The 15674-nt window shown below is 42.8% G+C and overlaps 1 long non-coding RNA gene across 1 annotated transcript in view; it reads right to left on the bottom strand.

Moving 5' to 3' along the window:
- Positions 1-1101, bottom strand: part of LOC116085240 — a 10116-nt gene extending 9015 nt beyond the window's left edge. Inside the window, exon 1 of the long non-coding RNA XR_004116457.1 lies at positions 603-1101. This is a non-coding gene — a long non-coding RNA (uncharacterized LOC116085240). The remainder of the gene's footprint in view (positions 1-602) is intronic.
- Positions 1102-15674: the final 14573 nt, after the last annotated feature.

Genomic DNA, 15674 nt, shown 5'->3' with positions numbered 1-15674 from the left:
TTGATTGTTGTTTTATATCAAAAAAGAGAGAAGAAAGTAATTATTTCAATAAGAAGGAAGTTATGGTTATGAGATCTGCAGGCTCAAAAAAACTTTAGTTAAAATGGATTTTTCTCTTATAAATAGGAACAAACAATCTCAGAATGAAATGAATATTAAAAATAAAACAAAATTGGTGGTAACATAAGAAAAAAAGAAGAAATTATCACATTCTGAAATCTCAATTAAATTGAGATGTATACAAAATAAAAAAATTATAAATTTATAAAAAAAATTTATATTGAGAAAACCATGTATTTTTAGTATTGCCATAGACAAGCATCTACATGTTATTGATTGTTGTTTTATATCAAACAACTTTTATAATACTCATTTTTATTGTTCTAATATTTTATACATTTTAAGGAATATGACAAAAAAGATATTGTAGGTATTGAAAGGGGGTCTCTGGGAGGAGTTGGAGTACAAAAGGGAAACAAGAATGTGATTTAATTCTATTTACTTAAAATATGTTTTTAAATGTTAAGAATTTCAGATAAATTGAAATCATGTAACTTTACTCATCATAATGCAATAAAACTTTTAAAAAAAATGACATTTACCTCAATTGAGTCCAGAAAATTTCGGAGGCAGTTCTTGTTACTAGGTGAAGAATATAAGGGAAGGCGACAGAGTCTCCAAGAGCTTGGTAAGAAGTGGACAAAGATTCGGATGTAAGCACTTCACAGGGATTTCATGTAACCCTGAGATGCAGCTTAGGCCCATGACTACTGTAGTCTCTCCTTCCCAGAATCCAATGAGAGTCATTAAGGTTGCTTACAGCAGCATGGGGTGACTAGACCACTGAAGAAAACATCTCCTGGTTGACAAGATGGCTGAGCAGTTATAGGCACTCGTACAAACCTGGCAATCTGAGTTTCATCACCACCTGAATCCACAGAAAGATGGAAAGAGAGAACTGACTTCACAGAGTTCACCTCCGTCCTACACACTCAAGTCTTGTAACCATTTCCCCCGATCCCCCAAATAAATAAATAAATTAAAACATAAGACAGAGTCTCTCCTTCTCCAAGGAAACCACTAACTGCCAGTCGATCCTCAGGGAAGTGTAGGGCTTTATGTGCCCCTCCCCCCTCCGAACTGGAATGCTGACTGGCTGAATACTAAACGCTTTTTGTACAGATAACCCCAGCTGCTGGTCGTTCAGGAGTGCAAAAGCTATGTTGTGCTCTGAGGACAGAATCTCACAACTTCACCATGACTCCCAGCTCTTAGACTCTTTCTGCCTTTCTTCCACAGTTTTGCTGAGCCGTGAAGCTGGGGAGCTTGATGTTCTGTTTATTGTTGGACATTCAACAATCTGCTGACTTTCAGCACTTTGACCAGTTGTGGGTCTCTGCAGGAGCCACCTCCTGCTGCCAAAGCAGACAGCAGAACTAATTTATGGGCTTGAAATAAATATTTAGAAGGTAATCTGGACAGGTACATCCTGTCTGTTTAACAACAAACAGCAGTAGTTTCCCCATTAAAGTCAGTCCTCTCCCTAGTTACAGGCCTTTGACCAGGTTTGTAGTACACATATGAATTTCTGTAGAATTCATCATTTACTCATCATAATGCAATAAAACTTTAAAAAAAAAAATGACATTTACTTCAATTGAATCCAGAAAATTTCTGAGGCAGTTCTTGTTACTAGGTGAAGAATATAAGGGATCATTATAAAGATCATTATAAAGTAGTTGGTTACTCACAAAACAGCCATGCTTTTCCCTACCATTGCACTTGTGGGCACATCTTGCCTGGCAGGCCAACAGTATAGCACCCCAAATCCAGAGTCTAGAAAAAAAAACCTGTTAATGTCAATTCTATCCCAATGGCCTCCATAGAACCTTCTGGTACCTTTGAAAGGTAGTTATCTCAGTTCCAGCTTAGCTTCTCAATATCTTGCAAGCTAAGAGTACCCTTCACTTGCTTCCACTCTTTCTCTGATATTTAGTGTTGGTTATCAACCACACAGAATCTAGAATTATCCTGTAGACTGTGATGGCCTTTAGATATTCCTACAAAGAATTATCTTTATCATGTTAATTGATCTAAGAAGATCCAGCATCAATCCATTTTCCCTCAATTGCTGTTTGTTACCGCCCAGCGGTAACCATAGGGACGGGTTATTCTGGAATATGGAGTCAGGAGAAAATTGGCTAGCCATAATTAATCTTACCCACGTGGAAGGCACCTCAAAAATTAGACAGCACTCAGGAGGTATGGTCACCCAGCCATCTTGCATTTTAATGATCTCTTTGTTACAAGCCAACAGGTAGAATAAGTGAGGCAAAACCCCTCCCCCAAGTTCGTCAGCATATAGGCCCAATCAGCAGCTTCTTTGGTCTCTGAAAAGGTGGGACTTCCAATGTAACTGGAACCAGGAGTGAGGTGTGGTAAATAGCAGGAGGTGGTTATGAGAGTCAGGCAGGGTCTGAAGAATCAGCCCTCAAGCCAGGAGGGTTACAGCTGTTAGTCTAAATGTATCCACCTTTTCTCAGTTGCTTTTGCCAGGTTATTTTATCAGACAAAGAAACCAACACACTATCTTCTGCCCAGGTAAAAGGCATCTTTTGGCAATTTAATGCTTTGGTTTATGCCTTGAGAAGTGGCCCACCCAGGAGATGATATATATATATATATATATATATGCTCTCCCAATTTTGTAGGTGTTTTGCTTTAATGAATAGAGAGATCCATCTTAAATGATGGGCGAAGGTCATGTTCAATGACTTTTGCTAGCTCAGGCATATAGAGCTTGGCAAGATGAAGGCAATGTCCTGAAGTGAGAGGAGAGGGGAGAGGCTTGGGTTAGAGACTTCAGGAGAAAAACAAAGAACGTCTCCTCTGATGCAGGCATACCTGAGAGAAAGATGAAGGGTGAGATCAGGGTGTTATCGTTTGCTGACTTGGTGAGGTGAGTTATCCTTGTAGTAGGCTGAGAGCTCTGAGGCCCTGGAGTCAGCTATACATCTCTGTGGATTTCTACCCCAGGGTGTCTGCTTGAAATGCCCTCCTCCTGTTTGTCTTAGTGGTTAATGATTATATTCTTTTATACATTACATCCCGACCAAAGGCTCCCCTCCCTCCTCTCCTTCCAGCCTCCCCTGACTTCCTGCCTTCCCCCATACCCACTCCCCCTCTGTTTCTCTTAAAAAAAAAAAGAGCAGGCCTCCTAGGGATATCAACCAAGCATGGCATAACAAGTTACAATAAGACCAGACACAAACCCTCATATCAGGGCTGGGCAAGATAAACTAATAGGAGGAAAAGGGTCCCAAGACCTGCTCCCACTGTTAGGAGTCCTCCAAGAACACAAAACTATACATATATGCAAAGGGCCTAGCTCAGATCCATACAGGCTCTGTGATTGTGGCTTCAGTCTCTGTGAGCCCCTATGAGTCCTGCTTAGTTGACCATGGACCATGTTCTCCTAGTGTCTTTGACATCTCTGGCTTCTACAATCCTTCCTCCCTCCCCTTGGCTCCACCTAGTGTTTGGCTGTGTGTCTCTGCGTCTGCTATCATCAGTTGTAGCTAATGATTACATGAGTACTAATAATATCAACACTGTGAAGAAAGGCAGGTAGTGTGATCTCTAATATGGATTTGGAAACAGACTAAATAAGAGTCAAGTCTTTCAAAAAAATTTTTAAAAGTATCTTTATTTTATGTGTATGTGTGAATGCCTGAATGTATGTATGAACACTCCATGTGTGCTGGTGCTCAGAGAGGTCAGAAGATGATGTCAGAATTGGAATTACAAGTGGCTGTAAGCCACTCAGTGTGGGTGTTGGCAGCCGAATCCAGGCTCTCTGTAAAGACAATGAAGGCTGAGCTATCTCTCCAACTCAAGTTTTATGTTCCCAGTTTGAAATGCATGGATTCTGTCTTGGATGGTTTTTTTTTGCTAGCCATGAGATGATAAAGAAGTCAGTGTGTGTGGTGGTTGAGTGGGACTATTATGAGGTTTGGCCTTGTTGGAGAAAGTGTCACTGTGGGGGTAGGCTCTGAGACCCTTCTCCTAGCTGCTAGTCTTCCCCTAGCAGCCTTCAGATCAAGATGTAGAACTTTCAGCTCCTCCTTCACCATGCCTGCCTGGACACTGATACGCTTCCGACTTGATAATGGGCTGAACCTCTGAACCTGTAAGCCAACCCCAATTAAATGTTGTCCTTTATAAGAGTTGCCTTGGCCATGGTGTCTGGTCACACCAACGGAAACCCTAACAGAGACAGTGCGGATGATCGTGGTCTCTGTGGCCATGCATGGATGTGCATTTGTAACTGGCATTTTTGGACAGAGGCTGGTGGCCCTCAGCAACCCCAAGAGGCTAGAGCAGACCACTTGCTATAATATGCCAATCAAAGGGATGTGTAAAGGTAGAAACCAGGGTGGGAGATCTATTTCTGTGGTCATTGTTGGAAGAACACATGTAGGAGTTCAGTGGTGCCCCAACTCTCTCTTCAAGGTTCTGACATAAGGTTTAAACTTAGAAGAATTGGGGCAGTGGGCCAGAGGTGTGTGTGGTTGCTGTCATGGCATTGTCTGGCTGGCCACTATTCCAGTTCAGGTCCTGAAGAATGGTTGAAAGGAGTCCTGATATATAGCATCACTTAGGGGGACCAGCCTGGCTCTTAGGAGATGTTTATTTCAGGATACAGGCACGCTATACTGGATGGCTGTCCTCTGGGAAGTTGTAAGGGACAGTCTGTCTTGAGAGGTTCAAGGTGACTCAAAAGTTTAAGATAATAACTGATCTCTGTGTTTTCAGCCTGGAAGGGGGATGAAGTGGGGGTAGGCAGACACTCCTCAAGTGATTGGCATATCCATGTGCAGGGCTAAGCAGGTAGCCCAAAAGTAAAGAAGTCAAACACTGGCTTGCATCCTGCATTTGGTTACCTGGTGAGGAGTCAATGATTTGTATCCAAAGCAGGTCTATGCCCCTGCTGACCACTAGCCTAGCTCTGAGCTGAGTGTGCAGGCTGTTCCTGAAAACTCTCAGCTTTTCCCTCTGAAGGGCGGTGGCCATGTGAGGTCCAGATGAGTTGGCTTATAAAATGTACCAGGATTCATGCCAGGTGTAGGAAGTTGCCAGGAGGTACCGTTAGCCTTCGCCCTTACTAGTGGGTGTTAGTAGTAGCAGGATCTCATTTTATTTTATATGTGACTGTCAGATGCTTGAGGACAGAAACATGTTTGATTCTTTGCCCATAGCGCTTAACAGTTTCTTCCACTAACAGGTGCTAAGTGTCCATGGGTATGCCTTATAAAACATAGTGTGCTATCGAAAAACAGAAATACTGGCACTTCCTGCATTTCCAGAATGGGCATCTTAGCCCTCAAGATCATCCTGAGAACAACAGCCCTTTGCCTGGTGTCCTTAACTTCACTTTCTCAGAGACCTGGTGGGCAGAAGCCAGAGGTGTTGATGAGGGAATTCAGAACGTATGGCCCTTGGCTGTGCAGTGTGTGCAGTTTGCCTGTAGATGGCGGCATTGCACGAGCCTGAAAAGAAGACAGTCAAGGCACTTAAGGCAAGCCAGGCACACATGAGCTTTCTGTAGCCCTGGAGCTAGCAGCGCCTAGCTGTGGGATCACTCTCCACTCCCCGGCGTTCAGGGACGTTGTATGATCCAGAAATGGGTTGTTCAGCTAAGAAGTCACCGAGTACATAAAGCCGTTTGGCCCAGAGTCTCAGCTTGCTCTCTAACAGGGTGTATGCAATGTTACCAAGAACTTAAATGTAGGCGGGTGGGGAGGATTGGGAAGGAGCTGAGGGAGGGAAAAACATGATCAAAATATATGGATAAAAAAATTGTCAAATGCCAAAAAAAAAAAAAAATATGGTTAAGAACTGGTGATATCCTGTGGTCAGATATTCTCTCTCCTCCCTCCTTCCCTTTCTCTCTCTTTCCATTTGTTCTCTTCTGCCTTTCCCTAGTATCCTTCTTTTTCTCTCCCTTCCCAAACTCCCCCCTCCTCCTTTCTCAGTTTTCCTCCCTCGTATCCATCCTCCTACTCTTCCTCCTTCTTCTCCGTTCCCCCTCTCTCTCCTTAGTCTTTTCCTCTACCCCTCCCCTTCTTCCTCTTCCCTCCCAGTATTTTTCTGGTTCTGTTGATCTGAACTGGGTCTTCACACTTGTGTAGCAATTGATTAACCAACGAGCTGACTCTTTAGTCTCTTAATGTACTTCATTTGTTTATCTTGGTCACCTAGCTGAGGAAGTGGTTTTCAGATTTTTTTTTAAATAAAATTACCGTGTCTTATTTCTTTGAACAACATGCTTTTGAAATGAGGGTAGGTAGGGTTTTGTGTCTTTCGAGAGTGGAGCATGTACATTTTAATGCACTGACAGTAAAAGTTCTTTCAGATTTATCTGTATCTCATATTTTAATGTTATTCTAAGTTCCATTGTATACATAATCTTGTGGCTTAATGTTTAGAACATAGTGCTATTTTGTTTTTAATTTTGTTTACATTTTATGTTTTGAAGAGTGATTTTATGAGTAGGAATTTTTTTTGCCTGCATTTTAAAAAAAGATTTGCTTTATTTTATTTATTTTCTGTGTATGAGTACACTGTAGCTGTACAGATGGCCGTGAGCCATCATGTGTGTGGCTGCTGGGAATTGAACTCTGACCCCGCTTGCTCCGGCACCAGAAGAGGGCGTCAGATCTCATTACGAGTGGTTGTGAGCCACCATGTGGTTGCTGGGATTCGAACTCAGGACCTTCAGAAGAGCAGTCAGTGCTCTTACCCGCTGAGCCAATCTCACCAGCCCTTGCCTGCATTTTTGTATGAGCAGTACATGTGTGTAATGCCTGGGGCGGCCAGAAGAGGGAGCCAGCTCCCCTGAACTGAAGGTAAGGCAGTTGAGAGCTGCCGTTTTGATGCTGGGAACTAAACCTAGGTCCTCTGAAGAAGAAGCAAACGTTCTTTTTGGTTTGTTCGCTTTTTATGAGACAAGATTTCTCTGTGTTGCCCTGGCTGGCCTGGACTTCTCTATGTAGACCAGACTGGGCTTGGACTCAGAGTGATCTGATGAAGCAAATGTTCTTAACCATTGAGCTAACTCCCCAGCACCCTTATTTATTTGGTGTGTGTGTGTGTGTGTGTGTGTGTGTGTGTGTGTGTGTGTGTGTGAGCGCACGTGTGGAGGTCAGAGGAAAATTTCAAAGCTGGTCCTCTCCTTCCACCATGTAGGTTCTGGGAGTAGAATTCCGGTCATCAGCCTGATGCTAGCACCTTTACCTGCGGAGCCATCTCTCCAGCTCTATACATTATTTCTGTATACTGATCTTATAGCCCTGCTAATCTTCTATTACCTTTTCCCAGCCCTGCTGGAATTACTTGTAGACAATCAGGTTGTCTGCAAATGAAGACATTTTTACTTCATTCTTTTTGTCATTGGTTCTGTTTCAGCCTTATCACATTGATTACATTTCCTAGAACGGTATTTAGCTCAGGAGTGGACTGAGAGCTTGTGCACAAAGCATCCAGGCTGTGTGGATTCCCAGTATCTTTTGTAGATTATGCTCTACAGCATGTAGATTCATTATCGCTTTTGTAGACTACACATAACAGTGTGGATTCACTGTATCCTTTTTTTTTTCTTTTAATTTATTTATATGAGTAAGCTATAGCCGTCTTCAGCTACACCAGACGAGAGCATCAGGCAACCACCATGTGGTTGTTAGGAATTGAACTCAGGACCTTTGGAAGGGCAGTCAGTGCTCTTAAGCACTGAGTCATCTCTCCAGGCCAGTGTCTTTTGTAGACTACATGTTACAGTGTGGACTATGCTTTACAAAGATGAAGATTTCCCTCCACTCATTGCTTTCTGAGAATTTTTTAAAAATTGGTAATAGATTTTAGCTTTTTTTCCAACACATTTTCTTTGTCTATTGAGATGAATTTTTAAAAAAAGTTGTTAACCTAGCGACTCTACAGATTTGATTTTCAAATGCTAAACCAACTTTGCATTACTGGATAAACCAGTCTTGGTCGTGGTGTAGTATCCTTCTCTTACGTTATTTGTCAATCCACTAAACTTTTTAGAATTTTTTGATCTTATTCATGAAGATCGTAGAGTTCAGTGGTAATGTCTTTGAATTGTGTCAATGTAGTATTGAGTTCATAGCATATCTGGTTATCAGATTTTCCTTCCTATTTTTTTTGAAAGATAGTGTTTAGATTTGGTGTGATTTCTTCTTTATCCGTGGTCAATTCACCACTCCGGCTGGTCAGACCTGGAGTTCAGTTTGTGGAAAGGCCTTTTAGGAAGTATCAACTTTTAAGAAACTGAAATTTTTACAAATAAAACTTAACGTTTACAAATTCAACTCCTCTCCACCCCAAGGCTATAGTAAGTGTTCTTCTTAGTTCCCAGGGAGGGGAAGGTCCACAGATCTTTCTAGTGTGATTTCTGTATGGCTAGGGAACATGCTTACTATGACTTAGCCTCCATTTATTGAGACTTGTTTCATGGCCTTAAAGATGGTCCATCTTGGACTGTGTTCCCAGCACTGTGGAGAAGGGATGTCTGTGTTGGAGGATGGAATGTTGTAGGAGTGACGCCAGGTCAGGGTGTCAGCAGTTCAAACTTTGTGAGTTCCACTCTTGCACTGTGTGAGGTGAGGACTATTTAGTCTGGATTGTTAGGACAATGTCATAAAGGAGCCGGCAGCAATTTCCCCTTCTCTCCCTGTTGTTAGGAGTCAATCATCACAACATTCCCTAAAGTAGATTTCAATAAAGTGCTTTCTGGTGGGCCACGTTATGAAAGCATTGTTCTGTATGTCAGATGGACAGGGAGCAAGGGGGTGTTACAATGTGTGATTGAACATACAGTTACTTCATTTGTTTGATTAATTGTGTCTGACATTTATTCAAATTTTAAGAGTTTGAACCTTGTATGATCCTTACTAATAAAATTTTACTAATACAAATCATAAAGAAACTATTTGGAATATATTTTCAGAAATATGAAGTAGATATAATATTGACTCTTGGGTTCACAAAGATATTCTTTATTATTTTAAGATATTATAATTTTGGCTGGCTAGATGTCCTAGTATGTAATGTCACTTGTTGCCAAGCCTGACAACCTGAGTTTGATTCCCACAATCTGTATGGTGGAAGGAGAGAAACAGATTATATAAGTTGTCCTCTGACCTCCATACTTGCTATGGCATACATGCCCACCCCCAAATAAATGTAAAGATTTTAGTAAACATGAAAATGTTAGTTCTTTTTTTTTTTTTTAAAGAAGAGATGTTTAATTTCAGCAAATCTTATTGGAACAGCTATCTAGCTTTTTTACCCATGAAAGAGACAAACTCTAACTGCATGTGCTGCTTGGTTGTATGAATTTGACACAAATGTAGTCCCCTGGGAAGAGGGCCCCCAGTTGAGGAGTTGGCTCTATCAGTTGGCCTATAAGGAAGTCTGGGGTATACTTTCTTAATTAATGATTGATGTGGGAGGGCTCAGCACGTGTGGGCAATGCCATGCCTGGGATTGTGGTTCTGGATTGAATAAGAAAAGCAAACTGAGGGTCTCTAACAACTGGAGTGGGGAGGGGGCTGTCCCTGAGTTTGTTACCTGCCTGTGGATCTTGTTCCCCTAACTGAGACACCTTGTCTGACCTCAGTGGGAGAAGATGCATCTAGTTCTGCAGAGACTTGATGTGGCAGGGTGGGGTGATACCCAGGGAGGGCCTCCCCCTTTGAGAGAAGGGGTTGGGGGATGAGGATGGGAGATGGAGGAGGGACTGTATGAAGTGAGGCAGGGAGGATTTGAGGCAATGATTGGGATGTAAAATGAATAAATAAATTAATAAAAAAAAGCAAAGAAAAGCAAACTGAGCAAGCCACGAGCAGCAAGCCAGTAAGCAGTGTTCTCCATAGTCTCTGCTATGTTCCTCCTGCCTTGGCTTTCCTGGATGTTGTAGTGTGTGTAACCTGTAAGCCAAATAAACTTTTTCCTCCCCCTTGTTGGTTTTTTGTCAGTGTTGGTTACAGTAACAGAAAGGCAAACTAGTTCACTGAGTCAACATTATTTGCAAGACAAAGTTGATACCTTGTTTCGATTTTCATCTTGAGCACTGTTTCCACTGGGGCTAGCTCTAAGTATCTTGTGATGTATATGTTAGTTTTGTGTCTATACAGCAGCCTGTTAAATCAGTTGGGGCCGGAGTCCATATGCTCTGTGCTGCAGACTGATTCACTTACATAGCAGAAGAATTGTCTATTTGAAAGTCTAAATGGACTCACCTATAAAACTGTCAGAGCCTGGAGCTGTTACTGTTATAAATATGTCCAGTTGAAGGAACGTTGATTTATTTCACATCTGAAGGGTGAAAAAAAGTTAAAACTTGAGTATATTGAAGAGGTCTCTTTAAGATAATAAAGTCCCCTGACAATTATAAGAAAACATGGATGTCCTTCATTCTCTGGCTTGGGGTTGTCACACGCCCCTCAGCTCAGCTTCTATTTGGAGGAATGGAGAGTGAATTTGGTTGTACAAGATTGTGAATTCACATAATGCCACTGGACTGTATGTTTAGAAATGGTTAAGATGGAAACTCTTAGACCATGTGGATTCTCCTGCAGTGAGTGGAGAGCAGCATGGGGAACAGTATCTCCAAAGCCAATGCAAGGAACAGTGATGCGTGGCTCAAGGGGAAGGGGAAGGAAGGACGAGCAGGACAAAGGGACCCTAAGGAGGTGTCTTAGTTAGGGTTTCTGTTGCTTTGATGAAAAAAGCAAGTTGGGGAGGAAAGGGTCTATTTGGTTTACATTTCCATATTGCTCATCACTACTGAAGGAAGTCAATGGGACAGGACCTTGGAGGCAGGAGATGATGCAGGAGCCGTGGAAACCCATGGTACTGCTTACTGGCTTGCTCCCATGGCTTGCTCAGCCTGCTTTCTTATAGAACCCAGGACCACAGCTCAGGGATGGCACCACGGGTTGAGAAAATGCCCTACAGCTGGATCTCATGGAGGCATTTCCTCAACTGAAGCTTTTTCCTCATTGATGATTCTAGCCCGTGTCAAGTTGACACAAAACCAGCCAGTACAGGCGGTAAAATGATCCTGTCATGGAGGATAAACATCCAATGTTTGGACAGACCTCAGAGCTGTACAGCTTGGACTGAAGTGTGCCGTACATGGGCTTTAGTGACAATAATACTTTAATACTAATTCATCCGCTACAACAAACATAGCACACTACAGCAAGATGTGAACAATGGAAACAGAGGAGGGAGAAGATGCCTCTACATGCCTTGCTTATTTTTTTTCTGTCAACTTAAAATTTCTTGAAAACGAAGTCTGTGAATTTTTATTTAAAATGCTGCCAGAAGAAGACACATGAGCAAAAAACAAATGTAAGAATTTTGGTGCAACAGGACCATGGAGGAGGTCCAAAGGAAAAAAATTCTAGGTAAAGATTTATTATTATTATTATTATTATTATTATTTTATTATTATTTTCCAAGTATAGATGTCTTTGGAAATAAAAATTAAAATACATATGCAGAATTCTTCAGACATGAAATGCTGAGAGAATGTATTGATAGTATCTCATCCTGTAGAAGTAATTCCTTAGCTGGGGAGAAAATGAGACGAGACAGAAATATGAATGCAGAGTGATAGAGATAGTCGGGAGGGGCACCTCAAAATAAAAAACTAAGTGGGGTTTCCAAAGGCTCACACTAGGCCAGATTCAGGGATGCATGGGATAGACCAAGCAGAACTGAGTTGTCTTAGATCAGTGGTTCTTGACCTTTCTAATGCTGCAACCCCTTAATACATAAGTTCCTCATGTTGTAGTGACCCTCCCCAACCATACATTATTTTCATTGCTACTTTACAACTATAATTTTGCTACGCTATGAATCACAATGTAAATAGCTTTGGAGATAGAGGTTTACCACAGGGGTTGTGAGCCACAGACTGAGAATTACTGGTTTAGATGTTAGCTTCTTGTTTAATCAGGTAAGGTAAGGCATTGCTAGGGATGGACTGGTCAGCTTGGGTTAGCATAACAATGTTGTGGATGGATTCTAATGTTATTTGTGTTAATTCGACTCCTAAAATTACTCCAGAACTGGCACATCTGCCTGAAAGACATTAAGGGTCCCTGCCCCCAGTTGGCTTTGATTGGTGAAATAAAGTTGTCTGCGGCCAATGGCTGGGTAGGGAGACAGAGGCAAGACTTTCAATTTCCTGGGCAAGGGAGGAGGAGAGATAAGCAAATTTTAGAATGGCCATGATGGTGAAGCACAGAGATTAGACTTGAGGGAGCAGGGGAAGAAAGCATCCATTTATCCGTCCATCCATCCATCCATCCATCCACCCATCCTGCCCGATTTAGTCTGGGGTAGCAGAGATGAAATACAGATTTTAGAAGGTGATAATTCAGTCATGGGGGATAAACGACATCCAATGTTGGACAGACCTCAGAGCTATACAGAGGGCAGAGTGTGCTAGCTACAGGGAGGTTTGGAAATGCCCAACCATTGAGCTGTTTAAGGTATTTAAAATGTAAGGCTGTGTATGTGTGTCTTTCTTTTGGGAATCCAGAGCATTTGGCATGCCACCATTGGGAAGTTCAGAATGGATTAGCAACTTACTGTTTCATAACAATGTCCTGACTCAGTATCCTCACATTCGGTTATTTTCTCAGTGTCTGCAGGCTAAATATTCCAAGTCAATATTCTATTTCTGGTGAGGACTTTCTATCTGATGTGGATGTGGCTACTTTCTGTCTATGTACTGCTGTAGACTTTTCTGGGCACATATCTTTGGTGTCTCTTCTTCAAAAACTTGACTTATTTTTTGCTTATTATTATATTTATTTATTAGTTTATATGTGTGCATGCATGTGTGTGTGTGTGTGTGTGCGCGTGCACGTGTGTGTGTGTGTATACAGTGTACATGTGGAAGTCAGAGGATAACTTGTTCAAGTCAATGTGTCCTTTCATCTTGGGGACCAGGATCGGGACTCAGGTCATCAGGCTTGGTATCAGGCATCTTACCCACTCAACCATTTTCCTGGCCCCATTTTTTTTTCCTAAGAATAATTTTAGAGCAGATACAATCTCAAAATTCAACCACTCCAGGGTTAGAATGTCAACCCAACAATCTTGAAGAAGTGAGTCTGAGGCAGGAGGATTGCTGTGAATTCCAGGCCAGCATGGGCTATATATTGAGTCACAGTCTAGTAAGTATACTTTACAAGAACATTTTTTTTTTGTTTTTTGTTTTTGTTTTTGTTTTTTTGAGACAGGGTTTCTCTGTGTAGTCCTGGCTGTCCTGGAACTCACTCTGTAGACCAGGCTGGCCTCGAACTCAGAAATCCACCTGCCTCTGCTTCCCAAGTGCTGGGATTAAAGGCGTGAGCCACCACCGCCTGGTTAGAAGAACGTTTTTGGAGCACAGCTTTGTTAGTGGGTGAGTACTGGCCATAGTCTATCAAGAAGGAACCCACAAGAACCCTGTCTGCCTTCTCATGCAGAGAGTTGTTGTGGTTAGCGTTTAGAACTATGGGATCCAGGCTGGGCTCTTTCTGCTAAGGCACACCCCCACATGCTCCTTACAGGGAATTCTTTGTCTATCTCAGTCCACTCAGATCAGAAGACCTGGGAAGGACTTGGGTCCCAGTTCTGTCTAGAAAAGTATTCTTTTGGAGTAGAGTTTTAATATGAGGGGCTGTGACCAAAGTACTCAAACTATTAGTTTGATGAGGTCTCCGTAATAAAACGCCACAGACTAGGTTAAGGAACGTAAACTCAGGCCAGTGAAGAGGCTCAGTGGGTCAAAATACTCGTTTCTAAGTCCGATGACCTGAATTTGTTCCCTGGGATCCATAGGGTGGAATGAGACGACCAGCTCCAGAAACTTGTTCCCTGATCTCCACGTGTGCTGTGGCACACACCCCTTCCTACATAAATTAATAAAAATGTAATGGAAATCCATAGGAAATTATTTTATCATATCTCTGGAGAGTCCAGTCTGAAACTGAGGCCCTGGCTGGGTGGGATCCTTCTGAGTTTCTCTAACTGTGCATGGCTTGTCTCCCTGTGTCTCCCTTCTTTCTATGCCCGTTTGCTTCATCATCAAAGGACACTAGGCATATTAGATTAGAGCCCACCCCAAAGATCTCACTTTAGCATAAAGCAGTCACAGTCAGAGGGACTGGGAGTTGGGTCTTCAGTTTAAAGCTATTCGGGCGGTCTGCGGCATGCTCTGCATACTGACCAGCAGAGGGCGCTGATGCTTGCCTTGAAGCTTCAGAGAATGAGTCAGAGGAGCATGAGTCTTGGAGAAAACGTCTGAGCCCAGCTTGCTTCTCTTATGTACACCCAAGTTTCCCTGTGTATCCTACTTCTTTACAAATGGTAAGAAATAAACGGTCATAACAGTGTGTGTGTGTGTGTGTGTGTGTGTGTGTGTGTGTGTGTGTGTGTGTGTGTGAGAGAGAGAGAGAGAGAGAGAGAGAGAGAGAGACAAGAGACAAGAGACAAGAGACAAGAGAGAAGGAGCGCGAGTGCGAGCATGCATACAGGCCAGAGGTTTATGCTGTGTGTCCTTTTTAGTGGCTCTCCGCCTCATTGTTAGGAGCCTGTTCCCACTGAGCCTGTACTTCACAGATTAGGTTAGGCTGGCTAGCCAGAGATTTCTGGGGGTCCACCTGTGTCTCCTTCACTCTAGCACAGGGGTCACAGGTAAGTGGTCATGACTCATTCTTTCTCTACACAGGTGCTGGGGATCCAGACCCAGGTTCTCATGTTAGTGTGGCAAGCACGTGATCGACAAAGTCATCACCCCGCTTGCTCTATGTGGGAGCATCTAATGTAGTAAAATGTGTCTGCTGTCTTTGAACCCTGCAATGGCCTTTTCTGTTTCCAGAAAACATCTCTCCCTAGATACCATCTCTCTTAGGATTCTGTTTACTTTCTCTTCCAGCAATTCACACTGTCTCCGCCCACCTGGCAGTTACCAACAAGTTACATAAATTGGTCTCCTTACCTATCGTTGCATGTGGGAGGTAGTTCGCCCTGGGTACATACTGTCCTCCGCAAAGGACGGAGGCTTATGAAATCCTGTCATGGCAGGACTTCAGAAGTCCTGGGAGGCAGATAAGAAAGCCCCTGTGAGCATGCCCCACCAAAGCAGCTGCTTTCATTTTGCAGATGGCTTCTCATTTTACCTGTATCTGCGAGGATCCAAGCAAGAAAGCACAGACGATGCGTGTGGACAATGATTTCATGTAGAGATCAGGCCGCACATGAAACTGTATAAGCAAAAGACCATGGAGAGAAGAGGGTAAGGGTGTAAGAAACAGGGAACTTGGAGGAGGTTCTCTGTGCAGCCGGGACTGACACCATCCATACCATCCATACCAGGCCATGAGACAGCATGTAATGTAATGTAGTATAATGTAATGTAATGCTGGAAGTTTAGAAAGAGTCTAGAAGCTGAAGTAGCTGCGGCCACTATGGTGTAGGGTCACTGCTACCCAGGGTTAGCAGGGAGGGGCAGAATCCTTCTCCATCCAGCTGCTCTCCCTCTACTGCCTCCTACTGGCAGAAGCTAGCAGCAAGTCCATTGACAGGAGAAA

The sequence above is a fragment of the Mastomys coucha genome, unplaced genomic scaffold, assembly GCF_008632895.1.
Source record: "Mastomys coucha isolate ucsf_1 unplaced genomic scaffold, UCSF_Mcou_1 pScaffold9, whole genome shotgun sequence".
Classification (NCBI taxonomy): domain Eukaryota; kingdom Metazoa; phylum Chordata; class Mammalia; order Rodentia; family Muridae; genus Mastomys; species Mastomys coucha.
The sequence above is the reverse complement of the archived record's forward strand: the minus strand, read 5'-3'. Positions and strand labels throughout refer to the sequence as shown.